Source organism: Arachis ipaensis, chromosome B1 (assembly GCF_059453495.1).
Source record: "Arachis ipaensis isolate K30076 ecotype BB chromosome B1, ASM5945349v1, whole genome shotgun sequence".
Lineage (NCBI taxonomy): Eukaryota > Viridiplantae > Streptophyta > Magnoliopsida > Fabales > Fabaceae > Arachis > Arachis ipaensis.
Genome location: NC_142436.1, coordinates 121,032,458 through 121,059,977, shown reverse-complemented (window position 1 = coordinate 121,059,977; position 27,520 = coordinate 121,032,458). Strand labels below are relative to the sequence as shown.

General features: G+C 40.5%; 2 non-coding genes across 2 annotated transcripts; both read right to left on the bottom strand.

Annotated features, from left to right (window-relative positions):
• Nucleotides 1-17,482: 17,482 nt before the first annotated feature.
• LOC148578158 (small nucleolar RNA R71) lies at nt 17,483-17,589 on the bottom strand. The gene has a single exon (XR_015903968.1). It is a non-coding gene; the product is annotated as a small nucleolar RNA R71 (small nucleolar RNA).
• A 9,480-nt stretch (nt 17,590-27,069) lies between these two features.
• Nucleotides 27,070-27,176, bottom strand: LOC148578157 (small nucleolar RNA R71). The gene has a single exon (XR_015904716.1). It is a non-coding gene; the product is annotated as a small nucleolar RNA R71 (small nucleolar RNA).
• Nucleotides 27,177-27,520: the final 344 nt, after the last annotated feature.

Here is a 27,520-nt window from a genome sequence, read left to right as displayed (position 1 = left end):
GTTGATCCGTTGAGGAGGATAGAATCTTGCCAAGAACTTGTTCACCACATCTTTCCAGGTTGCTAAACTCTCCTTTGGAAAGGATTCCAACCATTTAGATGCTTTGTCCTTGAGCGAGAAGGGAAATAGAAGTAGTCTATAGGTGTCAGGATGAACACCATTAGACTTCACAGTATCGCATATCCTCAGGAAGGTGGTTAGATGTTGATTGGGGTCTTCTTGGACACTTCCTCCGAATGAACAATTGTTCTGAACAAGGGTGATGAGCTGTGGCTTTAGTTCAAAGTTGTTGCCATGTATGGTTGGCCTTTGGATGCTACTCCCACAGTTTCCTAGGTTTGGGTTGATCTAAGAACCCATAACTCTTCTTTCTTGCCCAGCCTGATGCGCTGGACCTTCTCTACCATGGTTGTGAGCCTCTTCTTCATGATGGTTTTCCATATTCTCATCCATGTCTGGTTCAAAGTACTCTTCCTCTTCCTCAGCACCAACTACTCTCTTTCCTCTTGCTTCCCTCCTTAATCTAAGGAAGGTCCTCTCAGGTTCAGAATCAAAGGAAGTTGAAGCCCCGCTTCTTCTACCTGTCATATAACCAACAAAGCACAAGCAAGAAGGATAGGTGCAGACAGTAATTTCTACAGAAATGCTGTTAGCGTGAGTGATGCAATATATCAAACAGTTAGTGAGTTAGTGACTGAATTATAAACAACTAAGAAAATGGGTAGGGGAAAGGGAAGAAAATAGCTAAACAGAAAGTAAATTACTCAAATGAACTTAAATCAAACAAAATAAAAACAAATGCTCAATCTAGTTATCCACCAATTTAATCATTGTTGATACAAAATCAATCCCCGGCAACGGCACCATAAACTTGATGCACGGAAACTTGTCCTTTAAAAAATCTCCCTCGGCAAGTATACCGAATTGTCGTCAAGTAAAAACTCACAATAGAGTGAGGTCGAATCCCACAGGGATTGATTGGTCAAGCAACTTTAATTGGAAGAATGTTCTAGTTGAGCTAAGCAGAAATTGGTTTGAGAATTGCAGGAAATTAAATGGCGGGAGAGTAAATTGCAGAAAATAAATGACGGAAGATAAATTGCAGAATCTTAAATGGGGAAGGAGAGTTTAGCATGAAAGTAAATATCAGAAAGTAAAGAGAATGGGTAAGATCAGAAATGGGGAATTCATTGGGCTTAGGAGATGTTGCATTCTCCGGATCAAGTTCGTTTTCATCTCTTCCTCAATCAATGCATTCATTGATCTCCTTGGCAATCTTAAGTGATTGAATTCCAATTCCTTGGTAATTCAATCTCTCAAATCAGATCAATAGCCAATTCCTTGGTCTAATTGCTCATGAGAAGAGATGAAGTGTTGTCACTGATTATACCACATGTATTTCCAAATCAAAGTATTGGGAGAATTATATGTCACCATATCCGCCCAAACCCCAATTTGGTCCAACATGAGAAAGCATTTCTAGCATGATCTCTTCATCCCTTTTCCAATGTTCAGAAGAGATCCAAGTATGAATAGCTTCTTTTCCAAGATAACTACTCAACTGGATGAAGATTGAAAGCTTTCTAGTAAAATCAAGAGAAAAGAAAGAAAAAGAATAATGAAAACTATTATTGATCCATCAAATTACAACAGAGCTCCCTAACCCAATGAAAGGGGTTTAGTTGTCCATAGCTCTGGGAATGAAAAGCATAGATGGAGAGTACATTCTGAGAATTAAACTAAAAGTTGCAGAGAAAGTAAAATACAGAGAGTAATTCTAATAATGCCAAAAGCTTCTCTTTTCTAGTTCAAAGTTCTCCCTATTTATACTATTCTTCTGATCTTCTAGTTGGCTCTTCAAGTCTTGGATATAGGCCTTTGGATCTTGAGTTGAAGCAGTTATCTTCTTCAGTAGGCTTAGCTTTACTTGGCGAGAGAAAGTGTGAAGTAGGCAAGGATTCTAGCTTAAGACGTTAGTGGCGTTAACGTTAAGTGAAAGTGTGGGTTCGAGAACGTTAGTGACAATCACCTTTTTCACTAACGTTCCTAACCCAAGGATGCTCCACGTTAACTTCAACGTTAGTGGCATCAACGTGACCACTAACGTTGCCTCTTGGTCCTTCGCACACGTTATTGGGACTTACTTTTTCCAATAACGTTGAGAATCCTCCTTTCTCCCTACGTTAGAGTTCACGTTAGTGTGGCTAACGTGACCTTTAACGTAGGCTTGCCACATCTTCGAGAACGTTAGTGACACTTACCTTTGTCACTAACGTTCTAAAATGCCCCTACTTCCCACGTTAGAGTTCACGTTAACTAGGTTAACGTGGCTTCTAACATGGTATTGCTAGCCATCTTCAACGTTAGTGACAAAGGTGAGTGTCACTAACGTTAGCTCATCATCCCTTTTACTCATGTTAGCTTTCACGTTAATGTAGTTAACGTGAGAGTTAACGTGGCTCATAGTGGCTCATCCCAACGTTAGTGACAAAGGTGAGTGTCACTAACGTTGGCGATTCTTTGCTCCCTCCACGTTAGAGTCCACGTTAACTGAGTTAACGTGGCAACTAACGTGGCTCAAAGTGGCTTAGCTCAATGTTAGTGACAAAGGTGAGTGTCACTAACATTGGACGAAGCTCATATTGGCCACGTTAAGAGCCACGTTAACTCAGTTAACGTGGACTCTAACGTGGGGAAACAAAAGAATGACCAACGTTAGTGACACTCACCTTTGTCACTAACGTTGAGCTAAGCCACTTTGAGCCACGTTAGTTGCCACGTTAACTCAGTTCACGTGGACTCTAACATGGAGGGATCAAAGAATCGCCAACACTAGTGACACTCACCTTTGTCACTAACGTTGGGATGAGCCACTATGAGCCACGTTAACTCCCACGTTAACTACATTAACGTGGAAGCTAACGTGAGTAAAAGGGATGATGAGCCAACGTTAGTGACACTCACCTTTGTCACAAACATTGGAGATGGCTAGCAATACCACGTTAGAAGCCACGTTAACCTAGTTAACGTGAACTCTAACGTGGGAAGTAGGGGCATTTTGGAACGTTAGTGACAAAGGTAAGTGTCACTAATGTTCTCGAAGATGTGGCAAGCCTACGTTAAAGGTCACGTTAGCCACACTAACGTGAACTCTAACGTAGGAAGAAAGGAGGATTGTCAACGTTATTGGAAAAAGTAAGTCCCAATAACGTGTGCGAAGGACCAAGAGGCAACGTTAGTGGTCACTGATGAGACACAGAAGTTGGTGAATTAAAAATTATTAAAATAGTTACGTTGCAAGTATAGTTCTTAACTCATCGAAAATCTGCCTATCAATTTAGAAATATGTCACAGAGAGTTTAAATTAAAAATTACTGGGAGTTGGAGTCCCAAGTCGTCTCCCAACGAGTTACAGAAAAGTGTGCTATTTTATTAATCAGATGTTCCAAAAGGTTGAGTTAAGTAGATGGAAAATTAAATTGAGAAATATTAAATAATATGAATAAAAGCCTTGACTGGGAGTTGATTAGTTGGAATCCCTATTATTGATGGGATGATTTCAAGATTAATTTATAATTAATGGTTGTTCTGTTTAGTTATCCTTTACTAGGTAAAGGAAAGTCAAACAAGTTAGAATGCTAGATCTATTCACGAGTTGCAACCCACTTAGTTCAAAGGGATTGGTGTTAGTGACTGGATAGCAATCCAACAGTTAACCCAATTACAAATTCTCTTTCAATCCTTCCAACTCAAGAGTTCCTTTCAATCAACTCCCCATCAAGTGAAGAAACTAATCGCTCATTGTAAATAATAAATCCATAACATATGAAAGAGAATTAAAAGAAGACATGATTATTGGAATGGAAAATAAATTAAAATGGAAGAAATAATCCTTGTATTAAATAATCATGAAAGTATTCAAATAACAAAATTGAGCAAAGCAAAGAACATGGAAGAATAAAACCAAGTTAAGAGAACGAACTAGAATGACGAAGTCTTGATGAGGAAATAACTCTTCTCAATGTTCCAATGCTAAGACCAATTAAAAATTAAAATTCTAAAACCTAGAGAGAAAAACCTAAAGGAGTAAAACTAGATCTAAAACTGAAAACTGTGTAGAATGAATGTTGTGTTTTGTTTCTGCATATTCTCTGGCTTTAGTCTGCTGTTCCGGGCCGAAAACTGGGTCGAAATAAGGTCCAAAATTGCCCCCAGTGAATTTTGCAGATTATGCAGATCGCACATGTCACGCGATCGCGTCATCCATGCGGACGCGTCATTCGCGCTTTTCCTTGCCACGCGTTCGCGTCGTCCACGCTACCGCGTCGCTTGAGCTTTTCCAATCCGCGCGGCCGCGTGAGCAATACGGTCGCGTCACTGCGATTTGCTCTCCTTCGCGCGGTCGCGTGGGTCATGCGACCGCGTCACTTCTCGCTAGTTATCTCCTCAAATTCTTGTGTTCCTTCCATTTTTTGCTAGCTTCCTTTCCAATCTCCAACTCATTCATGCCCTATAAAGTCTGAAACACTCAACACACAGATCACGGCATCGAATGGAATAAAGGAGAATTAAAAATACACAATTAAAGTCTCTAGGAAGCAGTTTTCAAACATGTAATAAATTCAGGAAGGAATTATAATTTCATGCTAATTTAATGAATAAGTGGGTAAGGACCATGATAAAACCACACAATTAAACACAATATAAACCATAAAATAGTGTTTTATCAACCTCCCCACGCTTAAACATTAGCATGTCCTCATGCTTAATTGAAGGAGACAAGTAAATAAGTATGAACATGTAGAAACTCATGAAATGTAATGCAATCCTATATATATAAATAAATACAACTATATGATTCTTGCCCACTTGATCAAAAGTAAATAAGCTCTTCAAAACAATTACAAATCAAATTCCACTAATTCTATCATTATAAAATAAAACAGATAAGAGTGCAAGAAGATAGCTCATGAAAGCCGGGGACATGAAAATTCAAGCATTGAACCCTCACTGATAATGTGTGTACGCTCTAATCTCTAGTGTATAGGGTAATTACTCTATCCTTCTCTAATCATGCTTTCTAATTTTTGTTTTTCTCCTAACCAATCAACAATAGTTAATATACCAATGCAAACATCATGAGGTCTTTTCAAGGTTGTAATGGGGCCAAGATATAGGTAGGGGTATACATATGGTTAAGTGAGCTGATAAATTGAATCTTTAATTAACCCAAGCTTCAACCCAACCTATATATTTTTAATGTAATCTTAAAGTTCATACCTAGCTACCTAGAATTCCCTTTTTCAATCCATACTCATGTATCAACTTTGTATTTGATTCTATCATATGTGCATTGATCTTTGAGTTCTGAATTTAACATTGGGGTAATTTTGTCCCCTTATTTATATTTATTTATTTTTTTTTTAAATTGAAAGAAATATAGCTTATCAATGCACATAGATTTTTAATTCTTGTAGTTTCACATGAGTAGGTATCCAAATTTCCATTAAATTCTCATGACACATTCCCTTAACAACTTTTGTTCCCACGATTTCCCATACTTAACTAGCACACACAATTCTATCTTAAGCTAACCAAATATTCAATTTGGGATATACAATTGTTTTTCAGCTTAAGGTTAGTAATGTGGTAAAATATAGAATAAATGGGATTTAAAGGCTCAAAGTGGTTAACAAAGGTAATTGAAAAGGGTAGGCTTAATTTGGATAAGTGAGTTTAAACAAATAATGGCCTCAATCATGTGCAAGCATGCAAATATAATAAATATTGGACATATAAGATAAAACAAAATATAGATTACAATCATAGAGAAGTAAACACACAAGAATGAAATAATTATGGTTAAATAATGTAACCATACATAAAGGCTCAAATCTTAAGGTTGTGTGTTCTTTAGCTCAAATGTCATGTTCCAAATACAACTCAAGCAAATTTATCATAAAAATTTTGAAAAATTAGTGAAATTTTGTTCCAAAGATAGAGTTTTAAAAGAAACTTATTGTCTTTTCAATCAAGTAGAACATGCATGCAACTATCCTAACCTATGCAATTTATTCTATTCTATAAAAGAAAGAAAATCTAACTAAAATATCCTAATTATTGGTGCTAGAGAAGAGAAATTACCTCCGGAAGTCAGGTACGGACCGACCTCCCCATACTTAAGGCTTTGCACCGTCTTCGGTGCCGTTTGTCAGGAACAGGGGTGGGCTGGTAGCAGTATCTCCATAATCGGGACCATCATGGCTCCCTGTGATAGTAAAAGAAGTGGATTCCGGGGTGTCTGAGTCTTTGCAATCTCCTCTAAGTAGCTCCCTGAGGTGTTTGAATCTTCGGTTGTTACGGCGCTCTCTCAACTTAGCTTTGTGTTCTTGCCGATCCAACCTCTTGATTATCTGCTGGAGCAATTCATCAGTTGTAGGTGCTTGTGGTGTTGAAGAAGGATTATCTTCAATTGGAGTAGTAGGAAGGCTTGTAGTGGCTGCTGGGAGTCTGAGGTATTTTCCGTTAGGGACATACTGATCATCCCGTGGAAGCACAGCTTTGGTGTCCCCAGCTCTGTAGGAGACTCCGGCGGCTGAGACAAGATCTGAGACCAAGGCGGGAAAAGGTAAATTGCCCGCAATTTGTACGTGTCCCATAGCATTCCAGATATGTCGTGAGAGATTCAGAGGTTGGTCTGTAAGGATGCACCATAGTAGAACAGCCATGTCCGCAGTGAAGGAGGACTCATGAGTGCTCGGAAAGACGTAATGGGACATGATCTGTGCCCATACGCGAGCCTCCAAGGTAAGTGCTGAAGCCAAGATTCCTTTAGGGCGGGTACGGTGGTATCCGTAGATCCAACGGCTGCCAGGTAATGCGATAACTCCGAGAACGGAGTCCCAGTCAAATTGGTACCTCTGGCGCTTAAGTGCGGCTTCTTGGAAGGCGTCCATTCCTTCTGGAATAGGGGAAAGACTCAGAGCTTGCTGATTTGGCCATTTCTGTAATGGGGACTTGCTTTTGCCGGACATAAACAGACTGCAGGGTTGGCATGTAGAAGTTAGAGTAGAACTCAACTACCCAAGAAAGATTGACCTGCCTTGGCTGTCTCCGTAGGAAACCCCATTGTCTTCGTTCAATTTGCGGCTCAACAAAGGTAGCAATATTGGACGGGAGGATAAGGAGGTATTCATTGTTATAGTTCCTTTCTGCTAGGATAGGGAACATCTGCTCACAGTAGCGATTGGGAAATCGCGCAGTTTCCTTTGCTAGAAAGGCTTTCTATTTGTCATCAACCTTTATTATCCTCTTAACTCTTTTTGTTGAGGGCTTGACTGCGGTTGAAGACGGCTCTGCCACTGATGCTCTTTTAGTGCCTCTTCTTGCTGGGGGTTTATGAGTTGCTTTCTCCTTTCCTTTCTTGGTGGCCATCCTAAAAAGAGAGGAGAAAGTAAATTAAATTCAAATAGATATATAGCAAGGAAGAGAACGAAAGAGTGGTGATGGATGCACATTAGGATGTAGTTGACATTAACACATGCTCTCGAGTACATGTGAAAAGCCAACAATGAAAAATAGTCAGTGCATCGAAAGATAAGTGGATGCAAGGTGTTTATTGGCATGCTGGAAAAGGGCATGAGTAGCATAGACCAAGCATCAGTTGTAACAAGCCAAAATGTTTGTATTGACAATTAAATTCAACGAAAACAATAGTAAAGAGAATTTGTGAAAAGCAAGCATTGAATAGTAGAGTAAAGTAATGTAGAAAAGTGCATAATGCTATATGGGCTTTTTCACAAACACATGGCATGCATGGTAAATAAGATATAGAAAGTATGAAGGTGAACATGCAAGCAATCCCTTAAAAATAATAATTGTCAAACAAATTGCAACAATCCACAAGCACATAATGAGGAATAATGACTCAAATAAATTTCTAACACCATGTAAAAAGGAAAAGAAGAAGAAGGAAAATATGAATAATGAAAAGAAAAAGAAAAGAAAAATAAAATAACATATAAAATAATAATAATGATAGAAAAGAGAAGAAGGAAGAAGAAAATAGAACCTTGGTAATGGAGGTGAGAGAGAGAGAGAGAGTGATAGGTGAGATAGAAGGAAGAAGGGAGAAGGAAGAAATAAGTAGGGAAAAGAAAAATTAGGATTTGGAGGAGAGAAAGATAAGATATGTGGCAATTTTAGGTTGAGCTGTGCGGCGCATGCGACGCGGCCGCGTGGGGCACGCGTTCGCGTGGATGCGCTTCAAGTATGGGGACGCGATCGCGTCGGTCACGCGGTCGCGTGACCCATGTTATGCTTCTGGCGCGAGTGCAGCCTCGCACCAGCACAACTCTCTGTTCAAATTAATTTATTTGCCAAAATTGGGGTGGCGCGATCGCGTGGGTCACGCGATCGCGTGGGTCACGCGATCGCGTGAGTGTGCGTCAAAAAACGGATGACACGGCCGCATCGGCGACGCGGTCGCGTGATAAGGATTGTGCTTCCAGCACCAATCCAGCATCACTCTCGCACAATATTTCATTGTGCACCCTTTTACGTCGAAAACTCAAGGTACGCGGCCGCGTGGGGCACGCGGTCGCGTGGGAGGCCATGATTCCCATGCGACGCAAACGCGTCAGCAATGCGGTCGCGTGGGTTGATTTATGCCATTGGCACGCTTCCAGCCACGCTCCAGCGTGACTTTCTGTTCATCTTTATTTTTCTTTACTCTCCTTATGACGCGGACGCGTCACTGATGCAATCGCGTCGCGTAGCGGAAAATTTTTTTTTTTTTTGAAAATAAAAACATGTAAATGCAGATGCACGAAAGCACTAAGAAAGAGAAGAGTTATTGAATAGGAAAAACTAAAAATAAAGAAAAGAACGATCATACCATGGTGGGTTGTCTCATACCTAGCACTTTGCTTTAACGTCCGTAAGTTGGACGCTCCACTAGCTCAATCTTCTGCTATGTGGGGATCTTCCAAGAGGAAGATCTCAAGCTCCTTGTTTCTCTGCATCTTCTCGCCATGGTATAGCTTCAGGCATTGTCCATTAACCTTAATAAGTTCAGAGCTTGAAGGATGGCTTAGGTGATAAACTCCGTACGGTTCGGCCTTCTCTACTCTGTATGGACCTTCCCATCTTGATCTCAACTTACCTGGCATGAGCCTTAGTCAAGATTTGTAAAGGAGGACTAAATCCCCAGGTTGGAACTCTTTCTTCTTGATGTTTTGATCATGTACAGCCTTCATCTTTTCCTTGTATATTCTGGAGTTTTCATAAGCTTCTAGGCGAAGGCTCTCCAGTTCCTGCAGTTGCAACTTCCTTTCAGCTCCGGCTTTCTCAATTCCCATGTTGCACTCCTTAACTGCCCAAAAAGCTCTGTGTTCTACTTCAACTGGGAGATGACAAGCTTTTCCATAAACCAAGCGGAAAGGACTCATCCCAATGGGTGTCTTGTATGCTGTTCTATATGCCCAGAGTGCATCTTGTAGCCTGGTGCTCCAGTCTTTTCTATGAGGCTTTACTATCTTTTGCAAGATACGCTTAATTTCTCTGTTTGACACCTCGGCTTGCCCATTAGTTTGGGGATGGTAAGCTGTTGCAACTTTATGAATTATCCCATGCTTTTTCATTAATCCTGTCAGTCTCCTGTTACAAAAATGGGTGCCTTGATCGCTCATGATTGCTCGTGGTGATCCGAAGCGACATATAATATGGTTTCTCACAAAGGAAACAACAGTGTTAGCATCATCAGTGCGGGTAGGAATTGCTTCCACCCATTTTGGAAACATAATCCACAGCTAACAATATATAAAAATATCCATTAGAATTTGGAAATGGACCCATGAAGTCAATGCCCCAAACATCAAAAATTTCACAGAAAAGTATAATTTGTTGAGGCATCTCATCTCTCCTGGATATATTGCCAAATTTCTGGCATGGGAGACAAGATTTACAAAACTCAGCAGCATCTCTAAAAAGAGTAGGCCACCAGAATCCACAGTCTAAGATCTTTCTAGCTGTTCTTTGAGGGCCAAAATGTCCTCCACTCTCAGATGAGTGACAGGCTTCTAAAATGGACTAAAATTCTGACTGAGGCACACAATGTCTAATTACCTGGTCAGCGCCACATCTCCGTAAATATGGGTCATCCCATATATAATATTTAGACTCACTTTTCAGCTTGTCTCTTTGATGCTTAGAAAAATTTGGAGGAAATGTGCGGCTAACTAAATAATTAGCAATAGGTGCATACCAAGGGACTACCTCAGATACTGCTTGTAGGTTATCAAAAGGAAAATTATCATCTATAGGAGTAGAATCATCCTTAATATGCTCAAGGCAACTCAAGTGGTCTGCCACTAAATTCTGATTACCAATCCTATCCTTTATTTCTAAATCAAATTCTTGTAACAGCAGTATCCAACGTATAAGTCTTGGTTTGGACTCCTTTTTAGCTAATAGATACTTTAAAGCTGCATGGTCTGAATACACTACTACTCTAGTACCAAGTAAATAAGCTCAGAATTTATCCAGAGCAAAAACAATAGCAAGAAGCTCTTTCTCAGTAGTAGTATAGTTGGACTAGGCATTGTCTAAAGTCTTAGACGCATAAGCAATAACGAAAGGATCCTTACCTTCATGCTGAGCCAGCGCTGCTCCTACTGCATGGTTGGAAGCATCGCACATGATTTCAAATGGCTGGTTCCAGTCTGGTCCTCTCACAATTGGAGCTTGAGTCAGAGCAGCCTTCAGCTTATCAAACACTTGTTTGCAATCCGCACTGAACTCGAACTCAATATCTTTCTGCAGTAATCTGGATAAGGGAAGTGCGGCCTTACTAAAGTCCTTAATAAATCTCCTATAAAAACCTGCATGGCCAAGGAACGAACAGACTTCCCTCACAGAAGAGGGGTAAGGTAAACTAGAAATAACATTCACCTTTGTTGGGTCTACAGAAATGCCATTATTAGATACCACATGTCCTAATACAATTCCTTGTTTTACCATAAAGTGACATTTTTCGAAATTTAATACAAGGTTTGTAGTAACACATCTATCTAATACTCTAGATAATCCATCTAAGCAAAGGCTAAAAGAATCACCATAAACGCTAAAATCGTCCATAAAAACTTCCATACAGTCCTCAATAAGATCAGAGAAAAGACTCATCATGCACCTTTGGAAAGTAGCTAGTGCATTGCACAAGCCAAAGGGCATTCTCTTGTAAGCATAAGTCCCAAAAGGACATGTAAAAGTAGTCTTTTCCTAATCCTCAGGAGCTATATGAATCTGGAAATAACCTGTGTAACCATCTAAAAAGCAATAATGTGATTTACCTGACAGGCGATCAAGCATTTGATCAATGAATGGAAGTGGGTAGTGATCCTTATGGGTAGCTAGGTTGAGACGCCTGTAATCAATGTAGACTCTCCAAGCATTCTGAACTCTAGTTGCTATGAGCTCTCCATGCTCATTCTTCACTGTAGTGACTCCAGCTTCTTGGGCACCACTTGTACTGGGCTTACCCATTCACTGTCTGAAATGGGATATATGATACCTGCTTCCAATAGTCTGGTCACTTCCTTTTTGACAACTTCCAAGATGGTGGGATTCAATCTTCTTTGGGGTTGACGGACAGGTCTTGCTCCCTCTTCTAAAAATATTCTGTGCTCACATACTTGAGGGTTGATGCCTACTATGTCTGCCAAGCTCCACCCAATTGCCTTCTTATGCTTCCTCAGCACATCAAGTAACTGCTCTTCTTGTTGAGAAGTAAGTTCCCTTGCAATGATAATTGGAAACCTCTGCTCATTTTCGAGATAAGCATATTTGAGATGCGGAGGAAGGGGTTTCAATTCTAACTTCTGATCATGAGCAGGCTCTGGATTATCTGGGGCTTGTGAAAATGGCAAAGTGCCCTCATTGTCAGTTAAAAGGGGCCCCACACTTGGACCTTGTCCAGTGTGCCTCTCTTCAAACTCTTCCTTGTGAACTTCAGCTACACTTTCATCTATGACATCACACTGGAAGATAGAACGATCTTCTGGGGGGTTGTCAATGACTCCATTCAGATTGAAGATTACTATGCGGCCATCTATTTCAAAGGAGTATGTTCCTGAAAAAGCATCCAATTTGAATTTTGATGTCTTCAGGAATGGTCTTCCAAGTAGGATTGATGATGGCTTATCTGAATCATTATGGGGGCATTTCCAAGATATAAAAATCAGTGGAAAATGTAAGCCCTTTAATGTTCACCAAAACATCTTCAGCAACTCCAGCCACTGTAATAATGCTTTTATCTGCTAACACAAAACGAGCTGCCGACCTTTTTAAGGGAGGGAGCCTCAAAATATCATATATAGACAAAGGCATTATACTGACACATGCTCCTAAATCACACATGCAATCATAAATTACTACACCACCAATAGTACAGCTAACTATACAAGGACCTGGATCACTACATTTTTCATGTAATCCTCCCATTAAAGCATATATAGAACTACCTAAAGGAATAGTTTCTAATTCATTGATTTTGTCTTTATGGATACATAAGTCTTTTAGAAACTTTGCATATTTAGGTACCTGCTGAATAACATCAAAAAGAGGAACAGTTACCTCAACCTTTTTGAATATTTCTACCATTTTGGGGTCGGGTTCCAGCTGCTTCCTGGGCTTCCTTGCAAGTTGTGGAAATGGAATAGGAGTAGTGTTTTCTGTGGTGTTTGCACCTTTTGGTGCTTCCTCCTATGGTTGAGCTATTTCTTCTTCAGCTATGTCCTGTATGTCCTCTTCCTCTTCAACCTCTTCTATTTCTACTACCTCTTCAGCTGAGGTGTGTTCTGGTGGGCTTGGTTCCTCCTGATTCCTCTCCTGCAGTGTGGTTCCAGACCTTAGGGTGATGGTTGAGAGGGGATTCCAGTGGAGTTTGAAGGTTGGTTACTGAAATTTTGTGTTGATCCAATCTGTGACATAAGAGCTTGCAAAGTAGAGGTGAGACCATTCAGACTGGCATTAATACTATTCATGATGTTATTTTCCATGGTCTGTTGTCTTCGCTCAAAAGATTGTAGTAGCTCTTCATTAGGAGATAAAGAAGAATGAGTAAATTGAGAGGTCTGCTGTTGATTGTTCTGTGGTCCTTAGTTTTGCCTCAGGTGAGGTGCTCTGTAAGGTTGATTCTGCTGCCTGTTGTTGTTATTATTCCACCTCTGATTTCCCTGATTATCTCTGCCTCCTCTGTTATTGTTGTCCCTCCAATTCTGGTTAGAATTGTCCTGCCATCCATGGTTATTATTTCCACTTTGATTGTACCCTTGGTTGGGGCGGTCATAGAAGTTATGAGTGGATGCCACCATGTTGTCTTCTTGTTGGAGCTGCGGGCATTCATCAGTGTAATGGCTATAATCAACACAGATTCTGCAAATTCTTTGCAGGACTAATTGCTGGTTTTGCTGTGGTGGAGGAGGTTGAGCTTGCTGAGCTTGTTGTTGATTCAATTGCATCTGCTTCAGCAAGTTGGTCATCCCACATATACTCTGAGCTAGAGCCACAGTCTCTCTGTTAGAGGATACTTCTGCAACGGCTTTTGAACGGCCTTGCTTTTGCCTGTGGTTCCTAGTAGATTCAGCTAAATCACTGATCAATTGCCAAGCCTCATCAGTGGTCTTGTACTTCTTCATAGACCCATTGCTAGCACTTTCCAATGTGGTCTTATCTTGGGGCCTCATGCCCTGTGTGATATAGCTAAGTAACACTATCTTGTCAATCATGTGGTAGGGGCATGCTTCCAAAAGATTATTGAAGCGCTCCTAGTTTTCAAAGAGAGTCTCATTGTCATCCTGAACAATTGTTGAAATATCCTTCCTCAGTTTATCAGTAACTTCAGATGGAAAGAATTTCTCCAAAAACTCCTTTCTGAGTGTATCCCAGTTGGATACATTTGCTAGCGGTTGAGTGTAGTACCACTCTCTTGCTTTTCCCTCGAGAGAAAACGGGAAAGCTTTCAGCAAAATTGAAGTTTCATCAGTACCATCACGCCTGACAGTAGAACAGGCTACCTGGAAATCTCTCAAGTGCTTGATAGGCTCTTGAGCAGGTAGGCCATGAAACTTGGGCATCAAATTTAGCAGTGCGATCTTTATTTCAAAATCTGTAGCTATCGCTGGATGATGCGCTTGAAACGGTTGCATTGTAAAATCAGGGGCTCCTTCCTCCTGGATGGTAACTCTCCTAGCTGCCATGTCTTCTGCACGTAAAACAACCGAATCAGTAGAACGGAGGCTGGTTTCTTCCTCAAGTTCACTTTCAGATCCGCCCTCAGAGCAGACTAACCGACGCTGTTCTCGCCTTATTCGTGAAATAGTCCTTTCAATTTCAGGATCGAATATTACCAAGCGAGGATCAGGAAGTGAACGCGTCATTTGACGAAAGAAACATGCAGCTCATAGTAGCAAAATAAAATAAAATGCAAATAAATAAATTTTAATTAATAACTTTAGCACTCTATTGCAACTCCCCAGCAACGGCGCCAAAAATTGATGAGACACAGAAGTTGGTGAATTAAAAATTATTAAAATAGTTACGTTGCAAGTATAGTTCTTAACTCACCGAAAATCTGCCTATCAATTTAGAAATATGTCACAGAGAGTTTAAATTAAAAATTACTGGGAGTTGGAGTCCCAGGTCGTCTCCCAACGAGTTGCAGAAAAGTGTGCTATTTTATTAATTAGATGTTCCAAAAGGTTGAGTTAAGTAGATGGAAAATTAAATTGAGAAAATTTAAATAATATGAATAAAAGCCTTGACTGGGAGTTGATTAGTTGGAATCTCTATTATTGATGGATGATTTCAAGATTAATTTATAATTAATGGTTGTTCTGTTTAGTTATCCTTTACTAGGTAAAGGAAAGTCAAACAAGTTGGAATGCTAGATCTATTCACGAGTTGCAACCCACTTAGTTCAAAGGGATTGGTGTTAGTGACTGGATAGCAATCCAACAGTTAACCCAATTACAAATTCTCTTTCAATCCTTCCAACTCAAGAGTTCCTTTCAATAAACTCCCCATCAAGTGAAGAAACTACTCGCTCATTGTAAATAATAAATCCATAACATATGAAAGAGAATTAAAAGAAGACATGATTATTGGAATGGAAAATAAATTAAAATGGAAGAAATAATCCTTGTATTAAATAATCATGAAAGTATTCAAATGACAAAATTGAACAAAGCAAAGAACATGGAAGAATAAAACCAAGTTAAGAGAACGAACTAGAATGACGAAGTCTTGATGAGGAAATAACTCTTCTCAATGTTCCAATGCTAAGACCAATTAAAAATTAAAATTCTAAAACCTAGAGAGAAAAACCTAAAGGAGTAAAACTAGATCTAAAACTGAAAACTGTGTAGAATGAATGTTGTGTTTTGTTTCTGCATATTCTCTGGCTCTAGTCTACTGTTCCGGGCCAAAAACTGGGTCGAAATAAGGTCCAAAATAGCCCCCAGCGAATTCTGGAGATTATGCAGATCGCACATGTCACGCGATCGCGTCATCCATGCGGACGCATCATTCGCGCTTTTCCTTGCCACGCGTTCGCGTCGTCCACGCTACCGCGTCGCTTGAGCTTTTCTAATCCGCGTGGCCGCGTGAGCCATGCGGCCGCGTCACTGCGATTTGCTCTCCTTCGCGCGGTCGCACGGGCCATGCGACCGCATCACTTCTCGCTGGTTATCTCCTCAAATTCTTGTGTTCCTTCCATTTTTTGCTAGCTTCCTTTCCAATCTCCAACTCATTCATGCCCTATAAAGTCTGAAACACTCAACACACAGATCATGGCATCGAATGGAATAAAGGAGAATTAAAAATACACAATTAAAGTCCTAGGAAGCAGTTTTCAAACATGTAATAAATTCAGGAAGGAATTATAATTTCATGCTAATTTAATGAATAAGTGGGTAAGGACCATGATAAAACCACACAATTAAACACAATATAAACCATAAAATAGTGGTTTATCAGTCACGTTGATGCCACTAACGTTGAAGTTAACGTGGAACATCCTTGGGTTAGGAACGTTAGTGAAAAAGGTGATTGTCACTAACGTTCTCGAACCCACACTTTCACTTAACGTTAACGCCACTAACGTCCTAAGCTAGAATCCCTGCCTACTTCACACTTTCTCTCTGCAAGTAAAGCTAAGCCCACTGAAGAAGATAACTGCTTCAACTCAAGATCCAAAGGCCCATATCCAAGACTTGAAGAGCCGACTAGAAGATCAGAAGAATAGTAAAAATAGGGAGAACTTTGAACTAGAAAAGAGAAGCTTTGGCATTATTAGAATTACTCTCTGTATTTTACTTTCTCTGCAACTTTTAGTTTAATTCTCAGAATGTACTCTCCATCTATGCTTTTGATTCCCAGAGCTATGAACAACTAAACCCCTTTCATTGGGTTAGGGAGCTCTGTTGTAATTTGATGGATCAATAATAGTTTTCATTATTCTTCTTCTTTCTTTTCTCTTGATTTTACTAGAAAGCTTTCAATCTTCATCCAATTGAGTAGTTATCTTGGAAAAGAAGCTATTCATACTTGGATCTCTTCTGAACCTTGGAAAAGGGATGAAGAGATCATGCTAGAAATGATTAAATTGGTGGATAACTAGATTGCGCATTTGTTTTTATTTTGTTTGATTTAAGTTCATTTGAGTAATTTACTTTTTGTTTAGCTATTTTCTTCCCTTTCCCCTACCCATTTTCTTAGTTGTTTACAATTCAGTCACTAACCCACTAACTGTTTGATATATTGCATCACTCACGCTAACAACATTTCTGTAGAAATTACTGTCTGCACCTATCCTTCTTGCTTGTGCCTTGTTGGTTGTATGACAGGTAGAAGAAGCGGGGCTTCAACTTCCTTTGATTCTGAACCTGAGAGGACCTTCCTTAGATTAAGGAGGGAAGCATGAGGTAAGAGAGTAGTTGGTGCTGAGGAAGAGGAAGAGTACTTTGAACTAGACATGGATGAGAATATCGAAAACCATCATGAAGAAGAGGCTCACAACCATGGTAGAGAAGGTCCAGCGCATCAGGCTGGGCAAGAGAGAAGAGTTCTGGGTTCTTACATCAACCCAAACCCAGGAAACTATGGGAGTAGCATCCAAAGGCCAACCATACATGCCAACAACTTTGAACTAAAGCCACAGCTCATCACCCTTGTTCAGAACAATTGTTCATTCGGAGGAAGTGTCCAAGAAGACCCCAATCAACATCTAACCACCTTCCTGAGGATATGCGATACTGTGAAGTCTAATGGTGTTCATCCTGACACCTATAGACTACTTCTGTTTCTCTTCTCGCTCAAGGACAAAGCATCTAAATGGTTGGAATCCTTTCCAAAGGAGAGTTTAGCAACCTGGGAAGATGTGGTGAACAAGTTCTTGGCAAGATTCTATCCTCCTCAACGGATCAACAGGTTGAGAGCTGAGGTACAAACATTCAGGCAGCAGGATGGTGAGACTCTATATGAAGCATGGGAGAGGTTTAAAGACTTGACAAGAAGATGCCTGCCAGATATGTTCAATGAATGGGTGCAGTTACACATTTTCTATGAAGGCCTTTCGTATGAATCAAAGAAGGCAGTAGACCACTCATCCGGGGGATCTCTGAACAAGAAGAAGACCATTGAAGAAGCCATAGATGTCATTGAGACTATAGCAGAGAATGACTACTTCTATGCTTCTGAAAGAGGCTGATGAAGCTGAACAATGTGGATGCACTGCTAGCTCAAAACAAGATGATTACCAAGCAATTAGCTGACCTCACCAAGAAGATGGAGAGGAATTAAGTAGCAGTAATCACCACTTCAGCAGCAACCCAAGAAGGAGTGAATGAAAAAGCAGAGGGTGATCAAGAACAAGCCAACTACATTGGGAATTCACCTAGGCAGCACCATGACCCATACTCCAAAACATATAATCCTGGTTGGAGGAACCACCCAAACTTTGGGTGGAGAAATCAACAAGACCAAGGCCAAGATCAGAGACGCCATAACCCCAACAACACTTTTCAACATCCATACCAAAGTCAAACTAGCCATTCTCATCCTTCCAATCTCAACTCACCATCACCATCCGAGGATAGACTCTCAAAGATTGAGACCCTACTCGAGAGCATATGTAAAGAGATTCAAGACAGTAAGATGTTCCGAGAAGAGGTGCGATCCAACATGCAGAATCAAGAGGCTGCCATCAAGAAACTTGAGACACAAGTAGGTTACCTACTCTAGCAAACTCCTGTTCATAAACTTGGTAGCAACATTGAGCCAAACCCAAGGGAGGAGTGTCAAGCTATCACCCTCAGAAGTGGTAAGGAGTTGAAGGAGACCTCCAAGAAACCACAAGAGGAGGACCCAACTGAAAGGAAGGAGGAACAAGAGGAAGTTCAAGTTCCCATCTTCAATTCGCGTAAAAGGGGAGAAGAGCTGAAGCCATATGTTTCAAGAGTCCCATATCCTCAGCAATTGAGGAAAAAGGGGGATGACAGCCAATTCTCAAGGTTTCTAGAAATCTTCAAGAAACTACAGATTAACATACCCTTTGCTGAAGCAATAGAGCAAATGCCGCTCTATGTCAAGTTCTTGAAGGAATTGATGACCAAAAAGAGAAGTTGGAAGAACAACGAAACGGTGATACTAACTGAGGAATGTAGTGTCATCATTCAGCACAAGCTACCCCAAAAATTGAAGGATCCTGGGAGCTTCCAAATCTCTTATATTATAGGAGAGATCACTGTAGAGAAGGCTCTGTGTGATTTAGGAGCCAGCATAAATTTGATGTCTGTAGCTATGATGAGGAAAATGAGGATTGAGGAGGACAAACCAACAAAAATGGCCTTACGACTGGCAGACCGATCATTCAAGTTTCCTCACGGCATAGTGGAAGACTTGCTAGTGAAGGTAGGAGACTTTATCTTTCCAGCAGACTTTGTAGTGTTGGACATGAAGGAAGGAGCTAAGGCTTCTATCATCTTGGGCAGACCGTTCTTAGCTACTGCCGGAGCTGTCATCAATGTCCAAAAGGGTGAACTTACCCTTAGACTACACAATAAAACAATGATGATCAATGTGTTTAAGGCCATGAACTACCCACAGGAACCATTGGGAGAATGTATGAGGTTGGACTCATTGGAAGATGTGGTACAAGAGACTTTTGAAGAAGAAGAACTTGAGGAGTTAACAGAAGAGGAAGAATCAGCATCAAGCGAAGAAGCTGCAACAGCTGAGGTTCAGGTTCAGGGCACAATAGAGGAGAAGAATGAAAAGAAAGAAGCACCCAAACTTGAACTAAAGATATTGCCACCCACTCTCAAGTATACATATCTAGGGGAAAATGAAAGTCATCCAGTGATCATAAATTCAACCCTCAGCCAAGAACAAGAGGAAGAGTTACTTCAAGTATTACAAAAGCACAAGGATGCCAGAGGATGGACCCTTGCTGACTTGAAGGGAATCAGTTCGGCCATATGCATGCATAAGATATTGTTGGAAGATGATGCCAAACCATCCATTCAACCCCAAAGGAGGCTGAATCCAGTCATGAAGGAAGTGGTACAGAAAGAAGTTATGAAGCTATGGCAGGGAGGGGTAATCTACCCGATCTCAGACAGCCCCTGGGTCAGCCCTGTGCATGTTGTGCCAAAAAAGGGAGGAATCACTGTAGTCCCCAATGAGAAGAACGAACTGATCCCCACCAGGACCATCACAGGATGGCGGATGTGCATAGACTACAGAAAACTGAATGAAGCTACAAGAAAAGATCATTTCCCCCTTCCATTCATGGATCAGATGCTGGAAAGACTTGCAGGACACGCATATTACTGTTTTCTCGATGGTTATTCAGGATACAATCAAATAGTGGTTGATCCAAGAGACCAAGAGAAAACCTCATTCACATGCCCATATGGAGTGTTCGCCTACAGGCGCATGCCATTTGGGCTATGTAATGCACCTGCGACTTTCCAACGCTGCATGCTTTCTATCTTCTCAGATATGATAGAGAAATTCATTGAAGTTTTTATGGATGATTTCTTGGTATTCGGATATTCCTTCCCTAGTTTCCTAAATCACCTGGCCCTGGTATTAAAAAGATGTCAAAAAACTAATTTGGTCTTGAACTGGGAGAAATGTCACTTTATGGTGACAGGAGGAACAGTTCTTGGTCATAAGGTTTCTAACCAAGGCATTGAAGTGGACAGAGCCAAGGTGGAACTCATTGAAAAATTACCTCCACCAAGTGATGTCAAGGCAATTAGGAGTTTTCTAGGGCATGCTGGCTTTTACAGAAGGTTTATTAAAGATTTTTCAAAGATAGCCAAGTCCTTAAGCAATCTCCTTGTATCTGATACACCATTTATCTTTGATGAAAAGTGCATGCTAGCATTTGAAAACTTGAAAAAGAGGTTGTCCTCTGCCCCTATCATTTCCCCACCTGACTGGAACCTACCATTTGAATTGATGTGCGATGCATCTGATTTTGCAATCGGGGCAGTGTTAGGACAGAGGAAAGATAACTTGGTCCATGTGATATACTATGCCAGCAAAGTCCTCAATGATACCCAAAGAAACTATACCACTACTGAAAAGGAGTTGCTGGCAATAGTTTTTGCATTTGACAAGTTTAGATCATATCTCATTGGTTCCAAAGTGATTGTCTTCACAGATCACACAGCACTTAAATATTTGTTTGCCAAGCAAGAATTAAAACCAAGACTAATAAGATGGATCTTATTGTTGCAGGAATTCAATATTGAAATCAAAGACAAGAAAGGAGTGGAGAACAAGGTAGCAGATCACCTATCCAGAATCCCTCATGATAAAGGAGGAACACATGATACAAATGTAAATGAGTTCTTCCCAGATGAGCAGTTGATGACGATTCACAGAGCACCCTGGTTTGTAGATATTACCAATTTTAAGGCAACTGGGGCTTTACATCCAGACATCAACAAACACCAGAAAAGAAAGCTCATCAATGACGCAAAGTATTTTGTCTGGGATGAACCATATCTCTTCAAGAAGTGTTCAGATGGAATTCTGAGAAGATGTATCTCGGAAGAAGAGGGACGAGAGGTCTTGTGGAATTGCCACAGCTCATGCTATGGAGGCCATTTTGGAGGGGACAGAACTGCAGCCAAGGTATTACAAAGCGGATTCTTTTGGCCCACCCTTTTTCAATGATGCCAAAGAACTGGTAAAGAATTGCAATGAATGTCAAAGAGCTGGAAACTTACCCAAAAGAAATGAGATGCCACAAAATTTCATCTTAGAACTAGAACTGTTTGATGTGTGGGGAATCGATTTTATGGGACCTTTCCCAACCTCATATTCAAACAAGTACATCTTGGTAGCAGTGGATTACGTTTCCAAGTGGGTAGAGGCTATTGCAGCCCCAACGAATGATAACAAGGTGGTTATGAACTTCCTCAGAAAGAATATCTTTAGCCGGTTCGGAGTCCCACGAGCACTCATCAGTGATGGAGGGAGCCATTTTTGTAACAGACCACTAGAAGCTCTCCTCCTACGATACGGGGTGAAACACAAGATTTTCACGCCTTACCACCCCCAAACAAGTGGGCAAACTGAGATATCTAACAGAGAGCTAAAAAGGATTCTAGAAAAGACTGTGGGAGCATCAAGGAAGGATTGGTCGAAGAAGCTGGATGATGCTCTTTGGGCATACAGAACGGCATTCAAAACACCAATCGGGATGTCCCCATACCAACTGGTGTATGGAAAGGCTTGTCATCTACCATTGGAGCTGGAACACAAAGCTCTCTGGGCTCTCAAGCTGCTAAATTTTGATAGCACTGCTGCTGGTGAAAAAAGGGTCTTGCAGCTGCAAGAAATGAAAGAGTTCAGATCTCAAGCCTATGAAAATGCCAAGATTTATAAAGAAAAGGTAAAGAGAAGGCATGACCTCCATTTAACACCCAGAAGCTTCGAAGAAGGATAGCAAGTGCCCCTCTACAATTCCAAATTAAGACTCTTCTCTGGGAAACTCAAATCAAGGTGGTCAGGACCCTTTCTTGTCACAAAGGTCTCACCGTATGGGCACATAGAAATCATGGAAGAAAGTTCAAAGAGGAAGTTCACTGTTAACAGACAGAGGCTCAAACACTACATGGGCAACATGGGGAAAAACCTCAAAGTGAAGTATCACCTCAAGTGATGGAGGAATCGTCGAGCTAGCGATGCTAAAAGAGCGCTTCGTTGGGAGGCAACCCAACCTAAGGTAGTTCTCTTTTCATTTGCATTTTAATAAAAATCACAAGTAGTTTCTCCCGTATTGTGAGGAGCTAAGTTTGGTGTTACACACCAAAACAATACAAGAGTGAGTGTGTAATTCTAAGTTTGGTGTTCCACCAAAGATTTCAGTTAGAATCACACTACACTCCTTCAAGGGCAAATTACTAGATCCAACCAATCAGGGGAACCACTTAACAGTAGTTAGTTTCTAGTCGTCTTGATAATAACCATACATGAGATTTTCTGCATGCATTCAACCTGCTGTATTAGGCAAGGAACTAAGTTTGGTGTTCACACACCAAGTTAAGTTCCGAAATGCACAAGCATACATGCATACTAACTATCTCTCAAGTGCTTTGAGGACAAGCAACTTCGAATAACTTTGCAGGGATTCAATCAATCTTTTGGAAAAATAGTGCACCATCATCCAAGGAAGCGAGGAAAGATGCAGAAGCAATGGAGGATGACAACAAATGGATAGCTGGAAGGCATCACCAAAAGGTTGTATTGTTACTTGACTCCATATGCTTGGAAATAATCAATTTGGAAGTCTGAATGTGCCCTTGATTAATAGTCACTGTTTAAGCTTAATGCACTAGAATTTGATGTTTCTTTTTGCTTAGGTCTATGCTTGCTAGTCAAGTTGCCTGTTTTCATTTTCATCTTGCTTATTGTATGCTTGTCCTTTTAAGCTAAATAAAAAGAAAAAAAGAGATGTTATGAAAGACCAGAGTGGAGTTCAATTTGTGGAGTAAGTTCTTAGATTTGTGGTATAGTAATCACTTAGCTAAGTTGGTTCACCAACAAGGTGGGAAGGCAACTATCTGTCCTAAATCATATTCTTAAAACACACCCCATGAGACTAGCTAAATAATAAGATCCTAATAAGAAAAAAGAAAAGAACAATAAGAGTTGAAAAAGAAAGAAAAGTTAATAAAGAATAAGGCTAGACACCAAGGGCTTGAATCTTGAGGGATGTGTCTGTGGTGCTCTTGTACCAAGGATCTGCTTGGATGAATAAGTTCTTAGGAGTGCTTCATCACTTGGTAACTTGGGTTAACTAACCCGGGATTATCAACTGAAAATCCACTATCAAGAGCAATCTTGCTACAGAATATTTAGTAACCCAAAGAGGTGCTGGACACCAAGACCTCAAGGGAAGAAAATAACAAACCATGTGCCTGTGGTGTACATGTATGGGGGAGAGAGACTTGAGGGAGTAAGTTTTTAGGGGTGCTTCAACACCTAGCACCTTGAACCAACTGGTTCGGGAGTGTTGGCTGAAAGCTTATTTTAAACAGTCGCCCCCTCACAGAGCACTTAGCCTAAGGATGCAATAGACCTTGGAAAGACAAAGGGATCAATAAATAACAGTCTCAAAGGGTGCAATCAAGTGAGTATTCCAAGGCATGATAAAGGTCTGAAAGCCAGTAAAGGAATGAACCTAAGTTGCTATGCATGAAACCCCATAAAACCAAGAACATGACTTCCACAATAATGATTCATTCATCTTGTCATTTCATTCATCATTCTCTTGTTCCAGTACTTGCTTAGGGACAAGCAAGCTTTAAGTTTGGTGTTGTGATGCCAGGGAATTTTGGTCAGTTTCACTGACCTTTTCTTTATGGTTTTAGGATAGTTTCATGCACATTCTTAGGAAATAAGCAAGTTTTAGGTAGAATTTCACTTACATCTTGATTCAAGCTAACATTGTGATTTTTATATGAATTCATGAGAAATATGCATGAATTGAATGACAAATTGGATGATGCATGTCTCATAACTTGGACTAGAATGTTGATACACTTTATTGCTTGATTTCAGGACAAAGGAAGCAAGGAAGAACCACGTTAGCAGCCACGTTAGTCTAACTAACGTGACCTCTAACGTGGAAGGGGAGCTAGCTTGCAACGTTAATGAGAAAAGTAATCGCCAATAACGTCCTCGAAGCCATCATAGCCCACGTTAATTGCCACATTAACTACATTAACGTGGTAGTTAACGTGGAAGAAGAAAATGAAGCCAACGTTAGTGACACTCACCTTTGTCACTAACGTTGGACCAAGCTCATATTGGCCACATTAAGAGCCACGTTAACTCAGTTAACGTGGACTTTAACGTGGAGAAACAAAAGAATGAACAACGTTAGTGACACTCACCTTTGTCACTAACATTGAGCTAAGCCACTTTGATCCACGTTAGTTGCCACGTTAACTCAGTTAACATGGACTCTAACGTGGAGGGAGCAAATAATCACCAACGTTAGTGACACTCACCTTTGTCACTAACGTTAGGATGAGCCACTATGAGCCACGTTAACTACATTAACGTGGAAGCTAACGTGAGTAAAAGGGATGATGAGCCAACGTTAGTGACACTCACCTTTGTCACTAACGTTGGAGATGGCTAGCAATACCACGTTAGAAGCCACGTTAACCTAGTTAACATGAACTCTAACGTGGGAAGTAGGGGCATTTTGGAACGTTAGTGACAAAGGTAAGTGTCACTAACGTTCTCGAAGATGTGGCAAGCCTACGTTAAAGGTCACGTTAGCCACACTAACGTGAACTCTAACGTAGGGAGAAAGGAGGATTCTCAACGTTATTGGAAAAAGTAAGTCCCAATAACATGTGCGAAGGACTAAGAGGCAACGTTAGTGGTCACGTTGATGCCACTAACGTTGAAGTTAACGTGGAGCATCCTTGGGTTAGGAACGTTAGTGAAAAATGTGATTGTCACTAACGTTATCAAACCCACACTTTCACTTAACGTTAACGCCACTAACGTCCTAAGCTAGAATCCCTGCCTACTTCACACTTTCTCTCTGCAAGTAAAGCTAAGCCCACTGAAGAAGATAACTGCTTCAACTCAAGACCCAAAGGCCCATATCCAAGACTTGAAGAGCCAACTATAAGATTAGAAGAATAGTATAAATAGGGAGAACTTTGAACTAGAAAAGAGAAGCTTTGGCATTATTAGAATTACTCTCTGTATTTTACTTTCTCTGCAACTTTTAGTTTAATTCTTAGAATGTACTCTCCATCTATGCTTTTCATTCCCAGAGCTATGAACAACTAAACCCCTTTCATTGGGTTAGGGAGCTCTGTTGTAATTTGATGGATCAATAATAGTTTTCATTATTCTTCTTCTTTCTTTTCTCTTGATTTTACTAGAAAGCTTTCAATCTTCATCCAATTGAGTAGTTATCTTGGAAAAGAAGCTATTCATACTTGGATCTCTTCTGAACCTTGGAAAAGGGATGAAGAGATCATGCTAGAAATGCTTTCTCATGTTGGACCAAATTGGGGTTTGGGCGGATATAGTGACATATAATTCTCCTAATACTTTGATTTGGAAATACATGTGGTATAATCAGTGACCACACTTCATCTCTTCTTATGAGCAATTAGACCAAGGAATTGGCTATTGATCTGATTTGAGAGATTTAATTACCAAGGAATTGGAATTCAATCACTTAAGATTGCCAAGGAGATCAATGAATGCATTGATTGAGGAAGAGATGAAAATGAACTTGATCCGGAGAATGCAACATCTCCTAAGCCCAATGAATTCCCCATGTCTGATCTTACCCATTCTCTTTACTTTCTGATATTTACTTTCATGCTAAACTCCCTTTCCCCATTTAAGTTTCTGCAATTTACTTTCCGTCATTTATTTTCTGCAATTTACTTTCCCGCCATTTAATTTCCTGTAATTCTCAACCCAATTTCTGCTTAGCTCAACTAGAACATTCTTCCAATTAAAGTTGCTTGACCAATCAATCCCTGTGGGATTCGACCTCACTCTATTGTGAGTTTTTACTTGACGACAATTCGGTATACTTGCCAAGGGAGATTTTTTAAAGGACAAGTTTCCGTGCATCAAGTTTATTGCGCCGTTGCCGGGGATTAATTTTGTATCAACAATGATTAAATTGGTGGATAACTAGATTGAGCATTTGTTTTTATTTTGTTTAATTTAAGTTCATTTGAGTAATTTACTTTCTATTTAGCCATTTTCTTCCCTTTCCCCTACCCATTTTCTTAGTTGTTTACAATTCAGTCACTAACCCTCTAACTGTTGATATATTGCATCACTCACGCTAACAGCATTTCTGTAGAAATTACTGTCTGCACCTATCCTTCTTGCTTGTTCCTTGTTGGTTGTATGACAGGTAGAAGAAGCGGGGCTTCAACTTCCTTTGATTCTGAACCTGAGAGGACCTTCCTTAGATTAAGGAGGGAAGCAAGAGGAAAGAGAGTAGTTGGTGCTGAGGAAGAGGAAGAGTACTTTGAACCAGACATGGATGAGAATATGGAAAACCATCATGAAGAAGAGGCTCACAACCATGGCAGAGAAGGTCCAGCGCATCAGGCTGGGCAAGAGAGAAGAGTTCTGGATTCTTACATCAACCCAAACCTAGGAAACTGTGGGAGTAGCATCCAAAGGCCAACCATACATGCCAACAACTTTGAACTAAAGCCACAGCTCATCACCCTTGTTCAGAACAATTGTTCATTCGAAGGAAGTGTCTAAGAAGATCCCAATCAACATCTAACCACCTTCCTGAGGATATGCGATACTGTGAAGTCGAATGGTGTTCATCCTGACACCTATAAACTACTTCTGTTTCCCTTCTCGCTCAAGGACAAAGCATCTAAATGGTTGGAATCCTTTCCAAAGGAGAGTTTAGCAACTTGGGAAGATGTGGTGAACAAGTTCTTGGCAAGATTCTATCCTCCTCAACGGATCAACAGGTTGAAAGCTGAGGTACAAATATTCAGGCAGTAGGATGGTGAGACTCTATATGAAGCATGGGAGAGGTTTAAAGACTTGACAAGAAGATGCCCGCTAGATATGTTCAATGAATGGGTGCAGTTGCACATTTTCTATGAAGGCCTTTCGTATGAATCAAAGAAGGCAGTAGACCACTCATCCGGGGGATCTCTGAACAAGAAGAAGACCATTGAAGAAGCCATAGATGTCATTGAGACTGTAGCAGAGAATGACTACTTCTATACTTCTGAAAGAGGCAACACTAGAGGAGTGATGGAGCTGAACAATGTGGATACACTGCTAGCTCAAAACAAGATGATTACCAAGCAATTAGCTGACTTCACCAAGAAGATGGAGAGGAATCAAGTAGCAGCAATCACCACTTCAGCAGCAACCCAAGAAGGAGTGAATGAAGAAGCAGAGGGTGATC